At 45.0% G+C, this 7,523-nt stretch overlaps 1 pseudogene; it reads left to right on the top strand.

Moving 5' to 3' along the window:
* The first annotated feature begins 5,264 nt into the window (after positions 1 to 5,264).
* The window catches only part of LOC122120728, a 118,484-nt pseudogene continuing 116,225 nt past the window's right edge, over positions 5,265 to 7,523 (top strand).

Below are 7,523 nucleotides of genomic sequence, written 5' to 3'. Positions count from 1 at the left end.
CAGAAGTGGCACTGTGGCTCAAGTGGTAGAGTTCTAGCCTTGAGCTGAAGAGCTGAGGGAAAGCACCCAGGCCCAGATTTCAAGCCACACAACCGACAAATGAAAAAAAAAAAAATCTCATAGTAAACAGCAAGGGATTATTTACTGAACCCCCAATCAGTCCTAAAACAAATTTATAATTCTGATGTGGTTCATAAGAAATACATGTATCAAAACAGCACAGGGACAGTGCTCAGGCCCTGAGTTCAAGCCCCAGGACCAGCCCCACCCCACTACCAAAAATAAAAAAATCCTAAAGCTCTAATTTATTTTTCTTTGATCATGAGTTTTACTTCCTCCTTCCTTTAATATATGCTCTGTCTACTCACAGACTTGCATCCAATTCCATCTGCCCTCCTCAAGCAAGCTGGTATTTCAGGCATAACCCCTGTGGCTAGCTACTCTCAATATCAGAAGTACCTTACCACTTCCTCAGGGTACCACGTGGGACAGCCTTCCTTTACCAGTACAGGTTTACATGCCACCTCACCCAGGAATCCTTCCATAGTTATCTCCTGAGAAGTAAGCACTTCCTCAGCAATCGTCCCTGCACTTGATTAGGGCTGTGATTCTAGAGCTTTATCAGCACAGCTTATCTGTCTCTCCTCTCTAATGTAGACTTCAGGATGTTCCTTATTGCAAATAAACACACATCTGGTTCTATCTGCAGTGTTCCCTCATCCTTCAGCTTCCTGAGGAAGACACATCAGGCTCTGCAAGATCAGCTTCACCCACACACAGCCACGAGTTCACCCAATGATTACCACACTGTAGTTAGCTGTCCCCATCTGTCACCTCCAGGACAAAAGCCAAGTTCACTTATATTTGCAATCTAATTCAGCACCCAGTCACTCTGAATACTGTCCTACTTTAATTTTTTGCATAGTAGATCTTTCTAATTTATTTAATATCTATCACTTTCCACCAGAATCAACACTCAGTGGGTATGTGGACCTTGCTTGCTTTGTTCTCAGTAACAATTCCAGTGCTTCTGGCACATAATAGATGATCAGCAGTTTATGATGAATGAGTGAATGAAAGAACGAGTCATCTCGTCACTAACCCAGTCCTGGCTATCAACCTAGTCCTGGCACACCATTGGTACCACATAAATATCTACAGAATAAATCTCATCTTGTGAAGAAGTAATTTTTTTGTATTTTATGATCTATTATGCTTGACGATATTGATATCTTCTCTAACACCTGGCACAGAGTTTTCACACATACTGGCCCTGATTAATTTCTATTAAATTGGATGGCTTGTGCTGATTGCTGATTAACTTCCCTTTATCTCTCCTCCTCTCCATCCTCTAGACCAAATGTAGGACATATCAAAATGTTTTTCTTAGAATATATACCACAAAAAGCTTAATTTTATTCTGAAACAACCACGTTTTTGTGTCTAATGCAAAACAATGAGTACAACAGGCTCAGCTGGGATTACACTGGCTTTATAAATCAACAAGTATCATCTCAATTCTAATTCCAGGAGCTAAAAAAAGACAGTCTAATCTTGAGATTTTTGTACCTAGAATGTATACCACCCACTACAAAATGCAGCTTTTAGTCTGGAAAGAAAATCAATATGAAAATTACTAAGAATATAGAATCAGAGTAGGCCAATACACTGACTTCTGAAGACTAAGTACACTTTGAAAGAATGCTATTTTTGGTGATCATAGTTACAACCTACGTGTTATTTAAACAAGAGATTCTACATAGAAATTTCTATTCCACCCCCTCCAAAAAAAAAAAAAAACGAAACTCATTACAGCACTAAAGTATATATGAAGTAACCGAAATAGCCTATAGCAGGACTATCTTGACGGTAGCCATTACTTATAGCATTCATATGTAGGCCTGAATTAGGCATATACTACTATTTTAAGAAATAATATACTTCTTGGGTGGGGGGGGGAGGAGGATGGGAAGGGATGGGAAGGGGAAACAAAAGAGGAGGTTACAATGCCTGATAAGAAATGTACTCATTATCTTGCCCATGTAATTGTAACCCCTCTGTACAGTATTTTCACAATAAAAAATAAATAAAATTTTTTAAAAAAAGAAATAATATACTTCTGACATGCCACAATACCTTTGAAAAAATGCAGTACTCCATGTTGTGTGGTTATATTTAAATTATACCTTGAAATGTTTCAGCACAAGGTTAAGGAAAGGAAATGGCAAATATTCTTTTTATTCTTGAGGAAAAACTAAAAAACTATATTGAATTTAGAAATTCAAGTCTCAGCTTTCTAACACTGTAGAAGTACCCAGAAGAGTAATTTACACAAAAGTATTTATCACCATGAGCTCTAGCAATGGTTGCTCTCTATGGACCAACTTGCAGCTCACTTAGACATTTTATGATCACATTAAAAAGGCTGAAAGATGGGGCTCTCCCTGTAATAAAATTGTTGAGCCTTTCATAATTTTATCTGTTTGACAGAGATGTCATGGAAAAGTAGTTTACCAATGAGTCCTCAAATACAACCAGGCCACATCTGCTCACCAATATACAGGTAAGAAGGAAAGAGGATGATCTGATCTAAGCCTCGGGTCCTGTAATAATGCTAAGTAAAGGGATTTTCATCGGTCCTTTACTTTTTCTTTGAAAAGTCAAGAAGTAGCTCCTGAAAGCTGATGAGAACTTGAAGATATTAGAGATCTTGTACTTATCATTTATAAATAGAAAAAAAAACGAGGATATACTTATCAGGGTTAAATGGATTTTTTCCCCCAGAATCTGAGATGACTGAAAAATCTTGTTTAGTACATTTACCTTTCTTTGTTAGGTGTGTTTTAGTTTGATGGATGACTATTTTCAAACACACACAAAATAGAATAATACAGGGGAATCACCTAGCTCACATATAACAATATTTGGCCAGAAAGAACGTATCCCAAACAGCCTGGAAGTAAGCCACTACTAGTGCAAAGTGAGAATCTAGAGAGAAGAAATAATTTACTAAACTTCAGATGTTTACAAGGGCAATGACAAGCCACCAGATTGGCAATGGTGGCTCAAGCTTGTAATCCTAGCTACTCAGGAGGTTGAGATCTGGTTCAAAGCCAGCCTGGGCAGGAAAGTCTGTGAGACTCCTATGTCCGATTAACCACCAGAACACTGGAAGTGGTGCTGTGGCTCAAAGTAGTAGAGTGCTAGCCTTGAGCAAAAGAGCTCAGGGACAATGCCCAAGCCCTGAGTTCAAGCCCCATGACCAGAAACAAACAAAAAAAAAAGTATGATATGTAGTAAACTAGGGTAACTACAAGAATAAAAACAAAATACGAATAGAAGAAAATATTATCTGTCAAGTATTAGGCAACAAAGTAAGAATAATGAAAATAAAACTTGAAAAGCTGGCAAGTATAGTTCTAATATGTCAGAAATTACAGTAGATGTGAAATTAACTTTATAAATCATAAAAATTGCAGAATGTAGTTTTTTAGGGGTAGACCTAGCAGTGATTTTTTTTTACAAGTGACAGATTTAAAAAATAGTGTAATAGAAAATGGTAACAGGCCAGAAGAAACCGAGAATAACAATATAAAGTTTGAATTTCAGGCAAAAATGTTATAAGGGAGGAGGTTTCTTCTTTTAAATTTCTGGAGCAAACACAGAAATGAACGCTTATATTAGCAAACCATGGTGGCAAAAACTGCCTTCCATAAAATGTGAAACCCTCATCCAATTGGATAAAGACCTAAATAGGATGAAAAGGCTGGCATCCAGACTTATGGTCCACAACGATGGTTTGGACTTGACAGTCTTCATGAACACGTGGACATACATAGATCTCATATAAGTGATTCTGCCTCTCAGGAGAATTCTTATACAAGGGATAAAATGAATGATTTCATATTAGTAAAAGAAATAATACACCAATAAAATTTAAATATACATGCTGTCAGTCAATGAAGAAATATGACCTCAATATACACTCAAAATATAGAGAACAAAAACTAGAGGGATAATGAGGGCAAATACTTATAAATATCAGCAATAAAAGCAATTCTAACAGGACATCTTTAGAAATTTCTGATAAGGCCGATAAAAAAATAAATAAAATGTTTGAATAAGAAGGGTTTTATCCTCTTTCCTGTCTTGCAAGATGGTGGGTAAAAAGGCTGAGAAGCCAGACACTAAGGAGAAGACGCTTGAAGCCAAGAAGGCTGGTGCTGATGGCAAAGTAAAGAAACCTACCATTAAGGCTAAAAACCCAAGAAAGGGAGGCCCTACTGTAGCCCATTCCCAGTCCTGGGTTGAGGCTCACCTCAAGTTTCAGCCACAGCAACCACAGGGCCTTGAACAGACCAAGAGAGCCTTCTAACCCGGAGTTTCCGATTTCTCCTCAGCGATTTCAAGTCCAGAAAGCAGAGCTTGGAGACACAAGGTGTTGGGGAGGAGGGGGCGGCTGGGGGAGCGCGGTAGAGGCGGCGGGCAGCTGTGGATGAGAGGGACGGGCTGCTCACCACAGGCCGAGGCGTGGGGTAGGCGGGGTGGTATTGTGTGTGGGGGGGGGGTCCCGTCCCTCCTCCTCCCGTCCCCTCCCCCTGCCCTGGGGCTCTGGGTTGAGGACTTGGAGCCCCCACCTCCAGGGGACGTGTGGACGCAGGGAGGTTAGGTTACCCCCCAAAGCACTCCCCCCAAACCCGAAACTCCAACACGCACCCCCCATCCTGTCACCTTATTAACCCTGGGGACCAGATGTCCCCCTGGGAGTTTGCCCGTGACACACTGACGTTCCTCCAGCTCCCGACTCAGCTCCCCGGAGTCATTTGAAAGTGCAAACCCCGGGAATGAAAGGCAGCGTGAGGAAAACCGGGGTGCGCACTCGGGGGAAACGCGTGCCTTTCGGTCGTGCACGTGGTGGCAACGCCCCGGGGGAGTGGGCGTGACCACGCCCCGCCCTGCCTGACACACCCCCTCCCCCCTTCCACGAGGGTCCTCCGCGGCTCCTTAGTTCAAGTTTGGGTGGAAACTTTCTCTCAAAAGCTCCACCCCCTTCGCCTAGGAAACCGTTGGGTGCCCACGCTTAGGCGGGGGCGGACACTGCCGGCAGCCCTTCCGCACGTGGCATCAGCGGCCGAGCCTCGCGTAGGGCGTGGCCTGAGGTGGAGGGGGCGGCAGGAAGTCGGGGGTGTGTGGTTTGGGGCGGAGGGGCGTGGCCTGCGGCGTGCTTCCTTTGAGACTAGCCGTCGGGCCCTGGGCCCGGAGGAGCCGCCTCCGCCTCCCCGTCAGTGCGTGCCCGGCCGTGTGGGCGCTCGGGCACCCGCGTCCCCGGGCCCGCTGCGTCCCACCGCACAAACTTTGTGGCCGTCCCGGGGAACCGCGTGGAGGAGCAGCCGAGGCCGACAGGTTCGTGCGTGCTCGCCTGAGTGAGGCAGGTAGGCTTCTCCAGCTTTCGGGGGTCGGAGCGGGTGCCTCGCCCCCCTCGGTGGGCTGGGCAGATGGGGGGGGCGGCGAGCGACCGGTGTCGCTCTGACACGAGACCTTATTCTGTGGCCGCCCCGGGGGAGCCAGCTGTCATCAAGGCTTTCCACCCCTCGTCCCCGGGGGCCGCCGCGCACCTGGATCCGGGGGAGGGGGGGGATGGTGGCGAGGACTTGGCAGAGGCCAAGACGTCTGGGTCGGAGGCGTCCTCGGGCACCTCCTTGCTTACCCAAGACACCTAAGCGGTGCCACTCAGGTGTAAGGACTTTATTATTGTGGGGTGGCTGTTGCTCAATTCCAGACATTCGCTGAGGAAACTGCGTTCAGATGGTGGTGGTGGTGATGGACAGTGCGTGTGTGCGTGTGCACGCGTGGGCACCCGCGTGCGTTTCCCCCTAGACTCAACAAAGCTCCCTTAACCCTACTTGTGCGAAGGAGTTAGAACTATTGCTTGAGATCAGGTTGGGTTAGTTGTGATGGAGGCAGCGGTGTGGGCCTGGAACCTTGGGCATCGCGTGAGTGGGTCTGGAGAAGGATCCCTGATTCCACACCCCTACCCTTCTGGACCCTTCCATTTATAACATCCCTCTTTGGCCACACACTAGGTGTTGCAGCCCTAGCCATGCAGGGACCCAGAGAACTCCTCCTGGAGGGAGAAGAGCCTTGAGCTGAGGAGACAGCCCTCAGGGAGAGGAAGGATAGGGATCATTGCTTCCCTGTAAACTGGGGCCTGCCCCTCCCTTTGATTCTCAGGTAGGCTCTGCTGTCAAATTCATCTCTTTAAGGTGTCAGCTGCTGCCTGCTAATAGCCATAGCAGCTCTGATGAAATTATGTAGGTCACTGAAAAATAATACCTGCTTAATCACTTTTATCCTGTTGATTAACGAACTCGGGGCAAGATTTCCTTTCCTTAATGTACCATGCCTGCTTGTCAGGGTCACCTGTCTGACCTCCAGTTCACTCCTGCACCAGGCAGCTAGACACTAGTTGCTTTGTAAACCACAGCCAGAGTTTTTATTTGGACAACTTTAGTGATTTTTGGACAGAAAATTTGGTTAGAGCAGTCGATTCAGTTCCTAAACTTACTGGTTAGTCACCCACGCTAGTTGGCTTTAGATATTTTTTTTCAGATATGTGACGACTGATTTCTTTTAGCTGCAGTTAATCCCTTTCTGCAAAAGCTCCTAAAAATAGTATCTGTGTCTGCTTCAAAACAAATGGCATTCTGTGTCATTTGTTTTTTATAGTTTGAGAAATAGGATAAAATTGTGAGCCCAGAGTTGGTAGCTCAAGCCTTAATCCCAGCTACTCAGGAGGCTGAGATCTGAGGATGACAGTTCAAAGCCAGCCTGGTCAGGAAAGTCAGTGAGATTCTTGTCTCCAATTAACTGTCAGAAGTGGGAAGTGGAGCTGTGGCCCAAATTGGTAGAGCATTAGGCTTGAGCAAAAATGCTCAGGGACAGCACCTAGGCCCTGACCAACTATAGCCCCAAGACCAACTATAACGACAACAGAACTGCGCAGGGTGAGTAGAAAGAGCTAGAGAAACAGGGTGTCACTGAGGTGAAGTCAGGAAATGTAGAGCAATCACATAATTTATGCCCAATTGCCTAGCTAGCAATGCATTGCTGGACAGTTTGAAGCAATACACTGTTTCTGTTAAGTTTCTTTTTGTCTTGGGAAGTTAATAGATAATAAGCACAAATCAAAAAGCAGATGTACAAATATTATATAGAAATTGGAGGTAAATATTGGAAGAAACAAGAGTTACTTCTGAGGTGTGAAATTATGGACTTGAATTACTTTATTTATTTTAGGTTCTGGGGTTTTGAACTCTGGGTTTCAGGCAACTACTCTACCATTTAAGCTGTGTCCTCCAGCCCTTTCATTTTTTTTTTTTTCAGGTAAGGGGTAGGTTTATTTAGTAGACCTGCTGGGACCAGACCAGGTTGGCCCTCCACGCGGCTGGAAAAGGCCTGGTAGAGAGCTGGGAAATAGAGCTGGAAAAGAAAGAGCTGGGAAAGAGGTGGGAAAGAGAAGAGAG

This window comes from Dipodomys spectabilis, unplaced genomic scaffold, assembly GCF_019054845.1.
Source record: "Dipodomys spectabilis isolate Male_0828 unplaced genomic scaffold, ASM1905484v1 ptg000178l, whole genome shotgun sequence".
Lineage (NCBI taxonomy): Eukaryota > Metazoa > Chordata > Mammalia > Rodentia > Heteromyidae > Dipodomys > Dipodomys spectabilis.
Note: the sequence above shows the minus strand (reverse complement) of the source record. Positions and strands in the feature narration are given on the sequence as shown.